General features: G+C 32.7%; 1 long non-coding RNA gene across 1 annotated transcript; it reads left to right on the forward strand.

Annotated features, from left to right (window-relative positions):
* The first annotated feature begins 4,863 nt into the window (after nucleotides 1-4,863).
* On the forward strand, nucleotides 4,864-17,133 carry LOC109152112. The gene is made up of 3 exons (XR_002049354.1): nucleotides 4,864-4,961; nucleotides 5,037-5,039; nucleotides 17,122-17,133. It is a non-coding gene; the product is annotated as an uncharacterized LOC109152112 (long non-coding RNA).
* Nucleotides 17,134-19,521: the final 2,388 nt, after the last annotated feature.

Raw genomic sequence — 19,521 nt, forward strand, 5'->3', positions numbered from 1 at the left:
ACAACCAGCCATTAAATGAGATTAAAAAATTAGAATTAATAGACAATTAATTCCGTAACTGATGAATTTAAGGACTCGGCCAGGCTGAGTCATGGCAGCATGATACCAGAAGTTGGCATAACTTAGCCCGCAAGGCGGACCAATTTCCGGATGACATTCGTGCCCGCATACACGAGTTTAAGCCTTTCCAGGCTCAGTTTGGGAAATCTACAATAGACTCCTCTTCGTTCATTCGAAGTTCTTCAAAATCTGACTGAACTAGTTGCAATTTGGATTGCTTGACCGAGTCCGTACCCTCGTACGTTGTCTCTAGTATTTCCCAAGCCACTTTAGCTAAGTCACAACCTGCAATAATAAGAGTAAATTGGCTTTTGTGCATTAAAGAAAAAAATAGTATCTAGGGCCTTGTTATTAAATCGAGCAGAAGCCATCTCGTTATTATCCCATTCGATCTCTGATTTGGGGACTGGAGGATCTTCTGGAGTGGCTCCAGCTTTGGTAGGATGAGTCCACCAAGCAAGAACCTCCCTCCAGACCCTCTCTCCTTGAGCTCGTAGGTGCATTTTGGTACGTGTCTTCCAGTAGGCATAGTTGTCACCTGTTAACTCGGGAGGTGGCCTATGTCGTTCCATGCTGCAATACTCAACTCACAATAAGTACGAACAAGATAACCAGATAATCAGAATAGATTGAAATAAACAACGCAGACTTGAGTTCAAGAAACACGAGAAAACCATATCGGTTAGACAAATATTTTAAATCCCCGGCTTTGATACCAATTGAAAAAGATCGTAGATCTTGAATGCCAGCGATTACTTAAATGATCCTACATAATTTTAGGCAAATTATTAAGCTGGATTAGCTACTGCAACTAAGACAGAAAGATTAATAAATAAAAAGCGGGATAAAAAAAATCAAGACACAAGAATTGATCACACAGTTCGGAGAAATTCTCCTACGTCTGCAGGGCTACTCATCCCTTTTGATTAATGCTTTTAGATTTTTGTTTTTATTTTTTGTTCATATTGGTGTTTTGGATGTCTTTATATTAAAATCAATTGTCTTGATTTTGTGTTGTATTTTTAAAATCTATATTCCAATTATAGGATTATGCATAACCAAACAACATTAATCCCATTCCACCCTACTACCAAACATGCAAAATACTTTCACTAAAATATATTACCATTACCAAGTATTTGATATCGCCCATTTTGATTTCGATTTCCATGTGCGAACCAAACGCACCCTCAATGTTCTTTTCTGTTCAGGTTCACTGAATGATATATTAGACTGAACAAAGATATTCATTAGAAATTATTGTATTAAGGAAAATTAATGCTTAAACACTTGCAAAATTTTCAGGAGATCGAAAATGAATCGATTTAAAAAAAAAAAATTATGCGTGACACATGCTTTGGTTTGGTTTATACATTTCGTACATCACCATATAATGTGAAATTTCGAGGAAATATTTTAAAAAAATTTCCTAATAAATTAAAGTTGATTACTCAAGTTAGATCACTATATTTTACCCAATCAACATATATGAAAGAGATTGAATGGTTGATAACCCAACTTGTAATAGAATTAAAATTGTTCAAATTTAAGAAAATAGTACTTATCTCGATTAAACTGACCAGTTCATCCTATGGTAGTTATTGTTGATTTTTTATAATAGTTTTAACCTTATCTCCCATGATGTCGTCCACGCTGCTTTGTTTGTTGAGAATTAATGATGACAATATATCTACTATATATCTATCTGCTATACTAATAAGAGATCAAGAGAGTTAGGCCTATAATGGGTAGAAAAAATGGCGGTCAATTTTTTTAATCAAATGAATGGCTCAGATTGATCAGATTTTAATTTTTTCTTAAGATTTCCTAATTTATCCTTAATGAATATGATTATCCGTTAACTTTTCCGTTAAATATTATCTTTTCCATTAATTTCTGTTAGTTCACCGTTAACTTACTCATTGATTTCAATAAGAAAGATCTTAGGTTCGAATCTCATCCCAATCAAAGTTGGCATAATTAGTACTCTATTTTACTCTTATTAAATTAAATAATAATTTAGTAGCTACAAAAAAAATACATATGCATTTCTTTAATTTAGAATTATGTGTCTACAATGTCTTTATTCAAAAAAAAAATCAATAAATTAAATAAGAGAAATAATTTCATTAGTTATATTGTATTTATTTTTCTCCAATATAAAAACTCTTTACATTCAAATTCATCAATTGATTATATTCGCTACATTGTCCCTACAATGTCTTTATTAAAAAAAATTAGTCATTATCAATAAATTAATTAAGAGAAATAATTTTATTAGTTATATTGTCTTTATATTTTTCCAATGTAAAAATTTTTTACATTCAAATTCATCAATTGATTATATTCACTATATTGTCTATTATCTTTTTTATGGACTATTTTTTAGTTAAATATCAAAGTTATAATACAAAATAATGCTATATATTTATTTACCAAGTATTTTATTAATACCATGAAAAAATTTAAAAAATATAATTAATAAAGTCAATCATATTAACTACTTTGAGAGATTTGTTGACAAAGAAAGTATCCAAATCACATAACAAATTGAAGTGATAACTACCTCGCAATGTCCTTGTTTGACAATCAGCAGTTAGTAGTTAGCGGTTAGCGTTAGCGGATTATATTAGCGAATTTTACCAGCGAATTATATCAACAGTTGGTAAAATATATTTGAAAACATTATTTGTTTAGATTAACATGTAAAATGACCAAGGGTATATATATATATATATATATATATATATATATATATATATATATATATATATATATATATATATATATATATATATATATATATATATATATATATATTTAATAATAATAATAATAATAATAATAATAATAATAATTGTTTTTAAAAAAATACAAAAATAAAAAATATAATTAAGCCAATCATATTAACTACTTGGGAGATTTATTGACAAAAAGAGTATTCAAATCACACAACAAATTGAAGTGGGAAACTATCTTACAATGTCATTGTTTGTCAATCAGTAGTTAGCTCTTCAATATTAGTATATATTTAATATTTTATGTCCTAATTTTATTTGCTCGCCCTTATGGTCCGTATTTGGTATCAACCATACCTATACAATTATTTTATTGACAGTTATAATCAATCTTGACTATATTATCATGCATTTGTAAACTTAGATTGCCTATTTAAATACACAAATTTAACATTCAATTATCTATGCATGAACAATTCCAATATAATCTTGCATTGATATACTTTAAAGTACTTATTTAAAAAAAAAAAAAAAAAAAAACATTGGGCATTATCCCAATCGCGCAATGCGCGTAAAAAACTAGTATATATATATATATATATATATATATATATATATATATATATATATATATATATATATATATTTAAAAAAACATTGGGCATTATCTAATCACACAATGCGTATATATATATATATATATATATATATATATATATATATATATATATATATATATATCATGCATGATCTTCTCTCAACATGTAGGGTTGAATAATTTCCTCCAATGAAAATGGAGCTGACCAAATAAGACAAACGCAACATGATAGATTGATAGCTCCTTGGGGAGAAAGTCAATATATTCATAAATATTTTTAAATTTGAATACCACTATATTCATACATACTTTTTAATTTTAATTTCTTTTACTTAAATCGTTTTGTCTAAATTAATTCGAATACAATAAAATATAGTATAAATTTATATACTACATTAATTAAATGATTCATAAAAAGTAGATAAAAAGCGTATTTAATGTGTTAATTAAATGATTCATGAAAAGTAGACTAAAAACTATTTAATTTATTGTGTGAAGAAATAAAAGAGATAAAATATAAATGAGAGAAGATAAGGAAAAGTGGTGCTAATAATATTTAAGCCTATAACATAAGTCTTTTAACATTAAGCTAAGTTTGGAGCTCGACCGACTAAGGTACTTAAACTATTGACACTTTTAACATAAATACAGATTTTATATAACATTTAATGCTTGTTCTCATTTGAACCAATATATATATATATATATATATATATATATATATATATATATATATATATATATATATATATATATATATATATATATATATATATGTATAGAATTAAGTTCCCGTGCGGTTAAGTGTCTCCCGTGCGATTGTGCGGTGAGTAATGTGCGTGAGTTTTGTACTTAAAGTGCGTGAGATTTGTGCTTAAGGTGCGTGAGTTTTGTGCTTAAGGTCCGTGAGTTTTGTTCTTAAGGTGCGTGAGTTTTGTGCTTAATGTGAGTAATTGTTGAAACTTAAGGTGTGTGAGTTTTGTGCTTAAGGTGCGAGGGATTTGTGTTTTAGGGTCCGTTTGAAAAGCAGGAAAATGACTTCTGGAAAATGATTTATGGAAAATGAGTCATTTTTCGGAAAACATTTCCAGTGTTTGGTTGCATTTGAAAAACTGTTATGGTGTGTTTGGTTCATTTTTTGGAAAATGAGTAGAATGGTATAATTAAATATTTTAATTATTTTATTTACCATAAAAAAAACACATTTTAAATGTTTGAAACTTAAAAAAAAAAAAAAAAAAAAAAAAAAAAAAAAAAAAAAAAAAAAAAACTGGTTTCCGGCAAAACCCAGTTCCGCCGAAACCGTAGCTATGGTTTTCGGCGGAACTGGGTTCTGCCAGAAACCATAGCCATTGTTTCTGGCGGAAACCAGTTCCGCCAGAAACTTAAAAAAAAAAAATGAAATAGCAATGGCGAAAAAGTCATTTTTCGCGAAATTGAGCACATTTTTCCCTGTCAACGGAAAATGTTTTTCGTTGGCTGGATTTTCCAAGTGTAGCCAAACACAAAAAACCCAGAAAATGATTTCAAGAAATCATTTTTTGGGTTTCCAAACACAGCCTAAGGTGCGTGAGGTTTGTGCTTAAGGTGCGTGAGTTTTGTGCTTAAGGTGTGTGAGGTTTGTGCTTAAGGTGCGTGAGTTTGTGTTCTTAAGTTGTTTTGTTTGTGTGCTTAATGTGTGTGTGTTGTGTACTTAAAATGTGTCAGTTTAACGCTTAATGTGCGTCCAACCTCACAACCGCATTGGAAGCCCTTCCCACACCTGATCTCTTCCCCAAGGTTGCAGTAGGCGCTAGGCGCTAGTCGGGCGGCCGGGCAGCGCCTAGCGCCTAGGCGGATTCTAGGCGGGGCTAGGCGGGCACCAAAAAAATTAAAAAAAATAGTGACAGACTTGTAGTTCGACAATTATAATGAGGTTGTTTTCAACGTTCACTCAAATAACACATCTAAATAAATGAAATAATGATAATTTATAAGTCATAATGTCATAATAATATTAAAATCAATAATTAATGAAAGACGACATCGGTCAAAATCAGTCAAAATCAGACAAAATCGGTCAAAATTGGTCAAAAACGGTCAAAATCGGACGAAATCGGTCGACTCGGCCGAGTTGGCCGAGTTGACCGACTCGGCCGAGTTTGACCGCCTAGGCCGCCTAGCGGCCGCCCAGGCCGCCTAGGCCGCCTAGCGGCCGCCCAGGCCGCCTAGCGGCCGCCCAGGCCGCCTAGGCGGCCGCCTAGGCGGCCGACCGAGTTTTGGCCGCCTATAGGCCAAAACTCCAAGGTAAGTGGCCGCCTAGCGCCTAGGCGGGCGCCTAGGCGGCTAGGCGGCCGAGTTTTACATCACTGCTCTTCCCTATATATATATATATATATATATATATATATATATATATATATATATATATATATATATATATATATATATATATATATATATTTTACAGGCTTTAAAAAATAATTTGATCCATTCAACACACATTAAACAATGTATTTTATCTTCCTATATATACCCTCTTCACAACCAAAATTTTCACAACACACTTTCTCATACAACAAAAAGAAGAAAAAGAAATGGCTCTTACAAAACTCAACAAAGTGACCTTTGTCGCTCTCCTTGTCTACTTCATCCTCATTGCATCATATGGTGGGTACTCTCTATTTCTATGCTTTTAGTATGAGGTTATTTGTTATTAATGAGGACTTTTGACATTGTTGTGAAATCATATATATGAATGCAGAAACACAAATGGTTGAAGCAAAGAATTGTATGAGGCAAAGAAGTTGGGGCCATCGCTGCACCCCAACGCGTTGCGGAATTTGGTGCAAGGGAATCGGTGGCTACAAGTCGTACTGTAAAGATCAAATATGTTTCTGTCACTATCATTGCAATAGTTAAATGAAAATATTTCTAAGTTGCACTATTTTCATACCCAAAATAGTGTATTATATATATAATAAAAAGAAAAAAATGTTGCTATATACGAATGACTCGAGTCATTTTGTTCCACAGCAACAATTGTATGTTGTAACATGTACACATGACACTAGTTGTGTGTATATATCTTAATGTGTGTTGTATGTTGAATACTATCATTACTATATGTATAATGAGTCATATTCGAGTTTTTAATATTTGCAAAGTTTGATATTGTTCTAGTAGGTACATGTGATATATCGTACTTTAAAAAAAAGAGTTATGTCTTGCTAGATAATTAATTTGCCAATCAACCTCCCTACTTGTTATAAGCTCCATTTTACTTTCGGAATCTAGTTCGACTTTTAAATGTGTCTACAGCCCTTTTCAAGCAACACAGAAGATTTGTGTCATTCTCTTTAATTTGGTTTTACTATCTTCCATTTTATCATGTATATTTTTAAGGAGCACGTTTTCTGAAATTAGCTAATGGTTACTCATATTTTGGATTAAATTCATACTAATGTTAAAAAAGAACTTTCCAAAAATAAAGCAGCGTGGACGACATCATGGGAGATAAGGCTAAAACTATTATGAAAAAATCAACAATAACTATCATAGGATGAACTGGATGGTCGGTTTAATTGTGATAAGTATTATTTTCTTAAATTTGAACAATTTTAATTCTAATACAACTATACAAGTTGGGTTATCAATCATTCAATCGCTTTCATATATGTTGATTGGGTAAAATATAGTGATCTAACTTGAGTAATCAACTTTAATTTGTTAGGAAATTTGTTTAAAATATTTCCTCGAAATTTCACATTATGGTAATGTACGAAATGTATAAACCAAACCAAAGCATGTGTCACACATAATTTTATTTTATTTTTTTTTTAAATCGTTTCATTTTCGATATCCTGAAAATTTTACAGAGTGTTTAAGCATCAATTTTCCTTAATACAATAATTTATAATGAATATCTTTGTCCAGTCAAATATATCATTCAGTGAACCTGAACAGAAAAGAACATTGAGTGTTACCAGAGGAGTTCACAGAAATTTTTCTCAAAATTTGATAAAGGTTTGAGACTGAAAAATAAAGCTAACAATTTTCACATCTGTAAAACATTTTTTCGAAGAAGCTACATATATATAATGAATTTGTAATTAATATTATTCAACATTGCATTAATATGATTCTTAAAACCATATTGAAACACCTTTAATTTAAAATTACACTTTTTTTTTTAAACCAACGCAAATCAATAGATTAATTCATCATCAAATTCAAGATACATCTCGGTGGAACAGAGTCCCAAACACTAAGGACAGACCTAGAAACAGTCGCCCGTGCAAATATAAAATTACACTTGAGGATAGATGATGTTATCAAATTAATTCTGAGATATATTGAAGCTTATCTGAATAACTCTTGTAATTGACGATAATTAATAAACTTAAATTTCAATAAGTATCACTAATCAGTAAATGCTGAGTTTGTCTCATATAGAGATTATGAATATGAATTTGTCTCATACTAGAAATAGGAATGAAGTGGTAGACCCATTGTACAAGGATGAGATGTCTATAAATATATTGGTTGAATTGTACCCTTAAGGGGTTCAATCATCACTATTACTATTACTATGAATAAAAAAATAGTTTCACTCTCGTGGATGTAGACACATTGTCAAAACATGTAAATCTTATCTTCTTTACCTTTCTACCATTATTATTGTTTTGTGTTCTTGTTAATCTCAATCGTAAAGACACTCAAAATAGTAAATGTCTCCTTTTGAGAGGCCAAAATGAAAGAAAAGATAGACATGATCAATTCGATTGACAAATTATTTTATCTTTAAAGGCAATTGAGGTTCTATTTGATAGCTGTTAGCAAAATTATGAATTCTTCGTAATAGATAAATGGATATGGGTTATATAGCTCAACTTGAATTGAATAATATGTTAATACAATGTGTTGGTATTAATTATTCAATTCGGTAAATATCACTTTTGTCAAACAAAAGTTTAATAAATAATTTAATTAATTTATTTTTAAAATGTTTATAAATAATTTTTTTTTATTAAAATAAAATACATGCCACTACGTCAAAATTTAGAGTTAATTTCCAAAATGGTCATCCGACTATGACTTTTTCTCAAATTGGTCCCTTGACTTTTAACTTTCCCAAAGTGGTCCTCCGACTTTTGAATTTCAAGCCAAAATGGTCCTCTGTTAGCTTTGGCGTTAAGTTGGTGTTAAAATGAAGGGTAAAACTAAAAATTTAAGTTTTGCACTCCAATTTAAAGCAATTTGTGATTCCTTTTAGCAATCTGCACACATATTTCTTCAAATTAGGTTTTTGCTCTCTAAAATCTGTAATCAAATTGCATGGTTGTAGTAGGCGCTAGGCGCTAGTTGGGCGGCCAGGCAACGCCTAGCGCCTAGGCGGAATCTAGGCGGCGCTAGGCGGGCACTAAAAAAATTAAAAAAAAAAATAGTAGCAGACTTGTAGTTTGACAATTTTAATGAGGTTGTTTTCAACATTCAATCAAATAACACATCCAAATAAATGAAATAATGATAATTTATAAGTCATAACGTCATAGTAAAATATTAAAATCAATAATTAATGAAAGACGACATCGGACGAAATCAGTCAAAATCGAACAAAATCAGTCAAAATCATACGAAATCGGTCAAAATCGGACGAAATCGGTCCACTCGGCCGAGTTGGCCGAGTTGACCGACTCGGCCGAGTTGACTGACTCGGCCGAGTTGACCGACTCGGCCGAGTTGACCGACTCGGCCGAGTTTTGGCCGCCTTTAGGCCACAACGGCAAGGCTTGGTGCCGCCTAGCGCCTAGGCGGCCGAGTTTTGCAACCCTGTCAAAATGTGTGATAACCAACTAGAAGGCCAGAAATTTTTGTCTTGGGAAGTTTGTGGATAAAGTTGAAGGTGAACTTTTTTGGCCTTCTAGTTGATTATCCCACATTTTGATTGCAAATTTAGGATAACAAAGACCTAATTTGAAGAAATATGTGCGCAGACTACTGAAATGAATCACAGATTGATATTCCACCCATTGAACTCCTAACCTACCGATGACTAATGAAAGAAAAAAAAAAAGTTTAAATTAACGTCATAACCAATAAATGACCGAATTTTTTTTTTTTAAAAAAATATTTTTTATTGATTTTTTTTTTATTCTTCATCGGTTATGCGGTCGGTTTAATTTTTTCTCACACATAGGTGGAATACCGAATGTTTTATGAAAAAAAAAAAAAAAACAAAAACAAAAACAAGCAGTATCATGCATGATCTTCTCTCAATATGTAGGATTGAATAATTTCATTACGTAACATGTATTACACAAAAAGAAATAATGGAGCTTAAAAAATAAAACTGCACAGCGTGGATGACATTATATTATCCACCATAAAAATTAAGGCGTATGCAACATGATAGCGTGGATCACAAGCTATGCCAGAGGTCTTAATTGGTTTGTGCTTGGCGTTTATTGTGGAATTATGGGGAATAAACCTTGGCCTTCAAGTAGAAGTACGTAAAGGTTTCAATAATATAATAGTAGCCTCAGACTGTACTCCAAATACGCAATACTCAAACATTTGCGTGCAGGGATATCATGAAGGGTTGCTCGAATATTAAACTCAAACACATATTCTGTTCTGTTGACTATGTATTGGTAAAACCACTTTTTTTTTTTAGTACTATTGATCCTGTTACATGGGCCCAATGAATCAATACCGCCTCTATTGAAGCTCAAACTCATAACCTCCCATTTGGGAAAGTCACTTCATGCCTTTTGACTACAAGATCTTTGGCACCAACTTTATATTCTTTAGTAATTTTTTATTATTTTAAAATTTAATTTGTTTGTGTGTTTAATAGTACTTTTAATGTAGTTCATAAATATATAAATTTTAAATACTAATACTAAACTTAATATAATGAAAAATTAAATTAAAAATAATTTCAGTAAAGTCTCATTAAAAGAATCAGAAAAACAAAATGGGACAAAAGGTAATATATATTTAGAGAACAAACTCAAGTTGTGAATGCCATGACCAAATTAATTAGTCTGCTCAAGAAATTGTGTCGCTTTCGATCTCCCTCCAGACACGTTAATAGGGGGTGCTCCAGGACGATATAAGTTATACCTGTCTTCATATAGAATGGGATGAACTAGTCAGTTTAATCAAAGATGTACAAATTTTCTAAAATTTGAACAATTCTAACTAATTCTAAATTTCTAGTACGTAATACAAGTAGAGTCGGTCATCATTCTCTTTCATGTATGTTGATTGGGTAAAACCAAGTAATGTAACTTGAGTAATCAACTTGAATTTGAATGAATAGGTGCTAATAATTCACTATATGTATGTGCGTGTGAATTCTAATCATTGTTTACAAGGTTAATTCTAATCATGTATGAATGTGCGACTAGGATCACAGTACAACACCACTAATTAGTGGGGCCAATTTGTTATATGTATGTGCGTGTGAAGGCAAGATAGTAAAATAAATATTATTGTCTTTTGACAACTAGGTTGTTGAACACCCATGGCCAACACAACATTAGAGAAAAGTAAATAAAAATATAAGTCCCTTTTTACTGTTGTTAGTAATTATAAAAGTATGAATAGTTTGTAATCAATAATTGGATATGATTTATGGGAAAGCCTTCTGCTGGTATCTAAAGGCGCGTTCCGGATGAATTTCGCCTTGTTGCTTGAGTCGGTAAATGATTACAAGGAGGTAAAAAACAACATACGTTACCTATAACTAATAGATTCAAATTAAAAAAGGCAACTAAATAACTTCAATGGATAGTTAAATTTAGAAATTTGCAGTTACCAAATAGACTATTCTGGATAATTTTTAACTATCAAAATAATCATTTGCAATGGACATTTATTTTAATTACTAGTCTTTTCTGATGTGCGATGCGCAAAAATTAGGTGCCCAATATTAGTATTTTATATTAAGATTTTTAATATTTAAATTATTATAGATAATAATAATAATAATAATAATAATAATAATAATAATAATAATAATAATAATAGTGTAAACATTTTTATACATTTGATATTTATATTGTAGGAAATAACTCCAAATTATAATGTATAAATATTATTATTATTATTGAATAAGATAAGAAAATATATGGTGGATAAATGTTGTGCATGGTAACAATAGTGGAAAAGATAACGGAAGTTATAACGGTAAAGGTATTTTTGTCCAAAATATTATAAAGTACAACCTTTATAGTATAATGTATAAAAAAACTTAACGGAAAAAACGGACATAAATAAAGGGTATAACTTTCATTCACACTTATTATGTTTTTAGATTAATTAAATATTTATTAAAGCATTTTTTTAATATGAGGAAAATGTACAATTCAAACTCTCTCTCAAAGGATATTGTACGTATATATATTAGTGCAAATCTACTTCTCAAACCAATATGGAACAAATGCTAAATTCAAGCCTTTCCATCTCCATTTCCAACTCATATGAGTGTACAATATTTCATTTTTTTCGTCTTACTTCGAAGAACCCGAATGCACATTGACCCAACCAAATCGATAGTAGACCTCACATATTTTTGTATCACAAAAATGTCTTTTTTGCTAAAAATTTTAAACGTGTAGTTACAAATTGCTTACTTTCCAAGTTCGTATTCTCAAATTCACAAGTGCTTGAGCTTAGTGTTTCTTTACCTCTACTTCAATTCAATTGTCTTCCAATGACTGCTCTTTCAATTTGTGTATACTTTTCAATTCGCAATATGAGTAGCTAGATCCTCCATAGGGATTTGGGTATAATTGAGCTCTCTTGTTAAAGATGCTTGAGTGATTTTTTTTCTTTTGTTTTTTATATTTTTATTTTTATTTATCCTCCTCCTAGGCCTAGTCCCTTTAATTGCAAGGTTCTTGTTGTGAGTAAGTGCTTTGTAACACTCTTATATAATTAAGGTCAAACTATACAAGAGGATCATGGATGTGCGTTGTTGCTAAGAGAATAAGACAATACTATAGTCACACTACTGACATTTCCAATCTTGCTTTGAGAAAAAAATGTTGGAAGAAGATGTGAAAATTATGTACTTGATAAATTGTTTTAATTGTATTAAATTGCCATGAGAATGAGATCTAATACTAATTGGTAGTCCAATGGCCATTAGAATTGAATGACATTGCACTTTGATGAGGACAACCAAAGGCTCAAAGATCAACTACAAGTAAGAGAAGACTTAATTACAAGTTCTAGAGCTAAGAAATTGCAAGAGGTTAAGAATGGATTAATCCATGCAATTTGGGAGTAAGATGGGCTTCACAAGGAAGATACCAAGTTGTTCAATTACTTAACTTTACATTTGGAGGCCCAAACCACTCCCATATAAACCATCACCAAGAATAAAGGTTGAACTAGAGTTTTGAAGACCAGTTTTGTTGATGAAATTTATCGGGCTTATTGTGGATCAATTGGACCAACCTTTTGGCCAAAAATATAATCTGGCGGGAACTAGTCTAAATGGTCCAAATTTCGTAACTACCTTGGGAGAAATCAAATGAAGCTGAACTCAAGCTATTAAGGCAAATAAATCTTCATTTAGTATAGTTTTAATGTTATTCATTTCCTTTATTTACTTTATTTTAAGCTACGTGTTTAGGAGAAATGAATGTCATTCACTGGCTTGTAATGGAGTCTTTTGATCTCCTTTGAGAGATGTTTTTCTAGGCTTATCAAGATAATTACTACTTTTGTGGTGCCATCCATTCCTCATCACCTAAGACCAAAGTGTGGTGGAAATATCCTTATAAAAAACACAAAAGTAATCCCCTAATGAGCCCCTACATTAGCCAATTAATTCCATCTCCTACACCTCAAACCATAATTTTAGTTGCTGGTGTTTTGTGAGGAAAAGATCAGGCAATCGAAGGACGATTTGGTAAATCGATTCTCAAATTCATCCCCAAAGATCCTCATCACACTTAGTAACATTTTCTATTATCATTGTTAAATCATTACATGATCCTTATCCTAAGAAACTCTATAATATCTATGCCAGAGTAGCTTAATCCATATCCCTACTTTTCCCCATTGCTTGTTATTTTGTTTTCTTATTACTTCATACTTCATTGATCTTGTATCATTCCCAAACCTATTAGTCGAGCTAGATTCCAAACACTCGACACTTTTATAAGTAACCACCTACTACTATTTTGGTCCACTCCTTAATACAAAACCCTCTCACACACCATCTTGTAATATAATTTTTGTTGGCTAACATCCATCTCTTCTTTTCCAAAGATGCGCAAAACAACTTAAAGTGATTCACAAAGCCACTTTAGTCCTCTCTATGGACGATGAAGCACTTTGTTCCGTTTTCCCATCTTGCATAAACACTTTCTTATATATCTCAATCAAGTTCCACATTGGACCCCTTATTTGGGCAATTTATATCGTGGATCAGGGTCCACTATGTGGACCCTGGATCACAACGACTCCGTTTTGATAAGGGTCCACATAACACTGTGGACCCTGGATCAAAACGACGCCGTTTTGATATTTAAGTTTTAACATATTTTAATTTCTCATTTATCATGTTTCAACCTATTCTAAGCTTTAACATATTCTATTCTATGGCACATTTATTGACTTGTAGGGGGGACTTTTGGATTTTCACCTATTCCATATTAGCTCGGGAGCCTCCGACCCGGTTACTCACTCTCGAGCCCACATACTGCCATCATTACGTAGATCTAATCGTATAACCAAGAGTATCTACTACATCATCCAGTTATAACTTAAGGGCGAGAAGAAAGAACAAACAACAAGTAGGAACGAATCCTTCAATTACCCTATAATTTAGAGAAGAAAAGTGAAGAAAAGATAATTTTTTCCAAAAATTAATATAACTATTATACTATAATGTAATTAAAGTTAATTACTCAAATATGCAACTTTATTTCTTATACTTCTGGACAAGTTTCAAAGAGTTCGAGATGTTAAAACATTTGTATAACAAAAAAATACTACCCTTACAAATTAAATTTCCATACATGGAGATTGGATCAAATGCAAACCAACCTTCCAAAATCCACCTCAACCTTTTGACTGAATAGGACGGGCTTGTCCGATGAACGACTCATTATAGATTGAAATTAATTAAACATTTTTCTAACAAAACATTAAAAAACTATTTGATCGATTCAACACATATTCACAAATGCATCTAATTAATCTTCCTATAAATACCCTCTTCACAACCTAAATTTTTTCAAACAAACACAAAAAAACAAAGAAGAAGAAGAAGAATAGGTCTTACACAATTTAACAAAGTGACCTTTGTTGTTATCATCTTTTGCTTCATCCTCATTGCATCATATGGTGGGTATTTGTACTCAAATTTTCATACTTTTTAATTCCTCAATTCATTAATTTAGTATAAGTTTATTTTTAGAGAAATCGACAATTTTGACCGCTTAATTGTTTCACTTTAAAAAAATTTGGCCTAAATTAATTTAAACAAATTTAACTCTTTAATTGTTCATAATGTTATACTTTAGTCCCTAGTATTATATAATTGTTAAATTTCATTAACATATGAGATTATTTTTATCATTTAGAATCAATATTCACTGTTAAAAATAACATTCACATGGAGGAATTAAGTTTTAACTGTGAATATTAATTCTAAATGACAAAAATAACATCATAAAAAGATCAAGTTTGGTTATGAAGTTTAACAATTACGTAATACTATGGACTAAAAGTACAACACTATGAACAATTAAGAGGCTAAATTTGTTTAAATTAACTTATAGGAACCAAATTTTCAAAAGTACGTCAAACAATTCAGGGGTCAACATTATCATTTTCCTTTATTGTTATGATAACAATAATTAATAAAATGAGTGTGGATTTTGTGGTTAGCCATGATTGACGTTATTGTGGAATAATATGAATGTAGAAACTCAAATGGTTAAAGTACGCGGAGGTGGTGGTGGCGGCGATAACCTATGTGTTGTGCAAAACTCTTGGAATGGATATTGCTATCTGAGGCGTTGTCACTGGTGGTGTAGAAACAACAATGGCTACCAGTGGTACTGTCAAGATCATCAAACATGTTACTACTACTATAGCTGTTAAATGAAAATATATATTTGTATGATGCACTATTTTTGTGGACAAAAATAATGCATCACACAAATCTCAATCTATCTATCATATAAAATATGAAATAAATGTTGCTATGATGATGATTGCATTATATTTCTCAAACAAATAATTTACCCGGAGTATCAGGTTATCGATCTATAGGGAAGCGGTTTTACGTATCAAGCACCAGTTACTAATCTATTCTTGTGAATTGAAGCTAATCCTAACGAAAATCATGGATGGTGGATTGATTATAAAACTAATTTAAAAAGCAAAGTAGTAGGCTTGTGAAAACAATAGAGAGAGGTGAGATTCCTGGGATTCAAGTATTTAATCACCTAGTGCCAATCTTAAGAACAATATTAAATCTGGGTTTAAACAAGTGTGAGAATGAAAACAAGGGAAAGAGTTACTCCCGTAATCTCTAATCTAAGTGAATATTCACTCTCGTGATATAAACACCCAACGATGAAAGAACAAGCATTCAATATAAACTCTTAACTAATATCATCTCCCGATGTGCAATAGCTAAGAATTAACTCCCTAACTTATATGCCCCCTCCCAAGGTGCAATAGTTAAGTGCAATTGTGGGTGCTCTCAATTATACCCTAACTCCCGTTAAGACATAAAGATAGCTGTGAAACAAGTAATCATGGCCACTAACTACTAGCATCAACGATATGAAATCACAATTGCAACACAAGTATAAAACTCAAATATCAATATATTAAAGAATTTGAGAACTAGGCACATAAGTTCATAAACACTTTTACTCAAGAATCTCTAAGATAAATTAGCCACACATGGCAAATATGGAATTCATAGCAATAAAATAAAGAGTTTACAAGCTATCAAAGATAGTAAAATAATAGACCAAGTGATTCTCCCAAATCTCCCTAGCTTTTCTTCTTTCTTCCCAAGGCAACTTGTAGCTCTTAATTCTCTTCTTTCTTGTCTCCAAAACACAGCATTATGCCCTAGGGTGGAACCAAGCTGGGCATTTTTATAGCGAGAGCCAAGCGGGGGCAAAACAGAATTTTCTTTCCGCGCAACTATATATATGATCTTGGTCTAGCCCATCTCGCCTGCTCAACGCATCGAGAAGTAGCTCGATGCATCAAGTTTGGCATCGTAATTCTCAGTTGCGTACTGTAACCTCTCGACGCGTCGAGTCTTCAACCTGAGACCTCGAACAGCTTCTGGAAATTCTCGACGCGTCTAGTCTTTGTTGACTCGAAAAGTTCGCCTACTATAAACTTTGGACGCGTCGAGCCATTGGCTTGATGCGTCGAATCTCGCACAACAGCACCCTCTGGTCCATTTTGGACCCAAACACGTCCTAGAACTTTCCTTGCTATTGCAATTGATCTACAATGGTTCCAAAACTCTAACAAAAATCGTAAAACATTCAAATCAAATGTAAACCATATCTAAATGAGAAAACAATGAAATATGCAATTAAAGTAGCAATTTCATGAACTTAAACCCAACAAATAAATTCAAACTAACACTATTTTGTCAGAATAACAAATGGTGTCCCAATAAACGGTCTGTATTTTAATTAATGTGTTGTATATATTATATATGTGTGTGGATTGTTTGAGTTTTTAGTATTTGCAAAGTTTAATGTTGTTTTGGTACATATAAAGGACATCATTGTTAGGAACATGTGTATTACGATTTTGATGATACCAAGGTAACTTAGAAGTAGACCCCTAACTATTTGTCATTTGTTTCTTTACCTTCATCTTAGACGAAAGGTACCTTAACTCAACATGTAATTCGTGTTAAGCTAGACAAACACACGAAACTGAGTTAAGAGTCTTTTTTTTTTTAATTAGGTCTCTCTCTCGACGAAAGAAGAACAGTTTGATAAAGCACAGCCTCATCCCTACTGAACAACGAAAGATGATCTTCTACCACAGAAGGCAAAAGTCGAAAGAAGCCTTCTAACCAAAAGACCTTTGTGGTTGTCAAGACAACTCATCTTCTCTCAACTCAAGAAGAATGTTGTCAATCTGTCTCATCTGAAGATCATCCTAGGAAGAAACTCTCCTAGGATTAAGAGCACACTTATCAAGGTGCATTAAATGCCACCGTACTACTTTTCAGAGCTAGAAGACAAAATAAGCAAAAGTGTTTGTCTCCAACGTCTCTATAGTACAGCCGCATTTAATGAAGCAATAAATGCACAAGGCTCTCCGGTTATTAACCACTGGATCATAGGTTTGAAATGCCATCTCCCTCCAACGGATAGATTTCTTCTCACCTATAAATACCCATCTTCTCCACATTAGAAGGTGTTGGTTTTCTGAACGATAAAACTCCCATTCTCAAAAGCTCCTTACATTAGAAACACTCTCTCAAAGCTTTTGAAATCCAGTAATTCAAGGTGTGATATTTTGAAGAAGCAAATCTGATTTCATTCACACAACCTTGAAGAAGTCTTGCAACTTTATACACGTTGATTATCCATCTAGCCACCAGCCAGTCAAGACTTCAACGTGTTGGAGAAACTCAAAGATTATTCTATCCAACCCTCAACTCTGAAGAAGAAGTTGATAGAGGCGGAGTAAACTCGAGGAGTTGAAAAACCTTCAAGTAGCTGTCCGGCTTAGTGATCAAGGAAGCTATCCTGGTGTAATTTGTACTAGGAGTGATAGTGCAAACCTTTCACAAGTTGTGAAAGAAGAGTGGAGTAGGCACAGTTGGACGAACCACTATAAAAATCTCTTGTCTTTGTCTCTTTACATTTCAGCATTTTACTTTCGTACATTGCATTTCATTAGCCCTAACCGAAAGTTCTCCATAAGATCAAACAGTGCAAAGAAACTTAAAATTTACATTACATATCCGCTGCGTAATAACCCCGAAAGGAGTTATTTTCGTGAATAACGAATTGATTCTATTCACCCCCCTCCCCCTTATAGACCTCTCCTTCCGACCCTACCGGGACCAACAAGTGGTATCAGAGCAGTTACCTTGAACGGTAAAAGCTTTGCCTTTACTGCCTGGTAGATCTCTTCTCTTAAAATCTTAAATCTGCATCTTTTCATCTTTGCACTAATTTTTCGAAAAGAAAATGGAAAAGGATCATTCTAACCGATCTAGGCCTCTTGCCTTCAATCTCTAAAAATTTGATGACTGGAAAGTGAGAATGCAGGCACATCTGTCGGCCATTTATTATGAAATTTGGGATGTGATAACCACAGGACCTATCACTGTTATGATGGTGAACACTCAAGCTGCTGCACAAGGAGCTGGTGCAGAACCCATGATACCGAAACCAAAGGCTCAACTCAACTCTGATGAGAAAACGCGAGCTAACTTGGACAACGTTGCTCGAGATATTCTCTACAAATCTCTGGATGATTCCCTATTCCCGAGAGTCCGCAAATGCACAACAGCAATGGAAATTTGGAACGTTCTTATGAATTTGGGAGAAGGGGATGAGCAGGAGAAAGACAACAAACTTACAGTAGCCATGAAAAAGTTTGAAGACTTCAAGATGTTGCCCAACGAAGCTATCACCGACATGGAGCTTAGGTTCACGAAACTTCTGGGTGATCTCTCAGATCTCGGAAAAGAGCTTACTGAAAAAGAGAAGAATTTGAAGATTCTTCGAGGCCTCCCGAAATCATGGGACATGAAAGTCACCGCAATGAGAGATCATCGAGACATGAAAACCACGAGCACAAGCAAAATCTTCAGTGATCTGAATGCTTATGAATTCGAGCACGAACCGAAGGAGTTGGAAGAACCCGAAATCAAAAACATGGCGTTGGTGGCCAACCAACAACCCTCGACGTCAAATAGGTCAACCTCTAACTCTTCAAATTTTTTATCTGACGAACAATATGCCATCAAGCCTTTCAAAGATTCATGCGGAAAAATAACTTCCAAGACTTTCAAAGATCATCAAGCCGAAGGCAACATGAAAGATCTCCACTTCCACCAAGACAAGAAACAGTGGATTCCCAAATGATGTGCTACAATTGTCGAAA

The sequence above is a fragment of the Ipomoea nil genome, unplaced genomic scaffold (genome assembly GCF_001879475.1).
Source record: "Ipomoea nil cultivar Tokyo-kokei standard unplaced genomic scaffold, Asagao_1.1 scaffold2387, whole genome shotgun sequence".
NCBI classification, from domain to species: Eukaryota; Viridiplantae; Streptophyta; class Magnoliopsida; order Solanales; family Convolvulaceae; genus Ipomoea; species Ipomoea nil.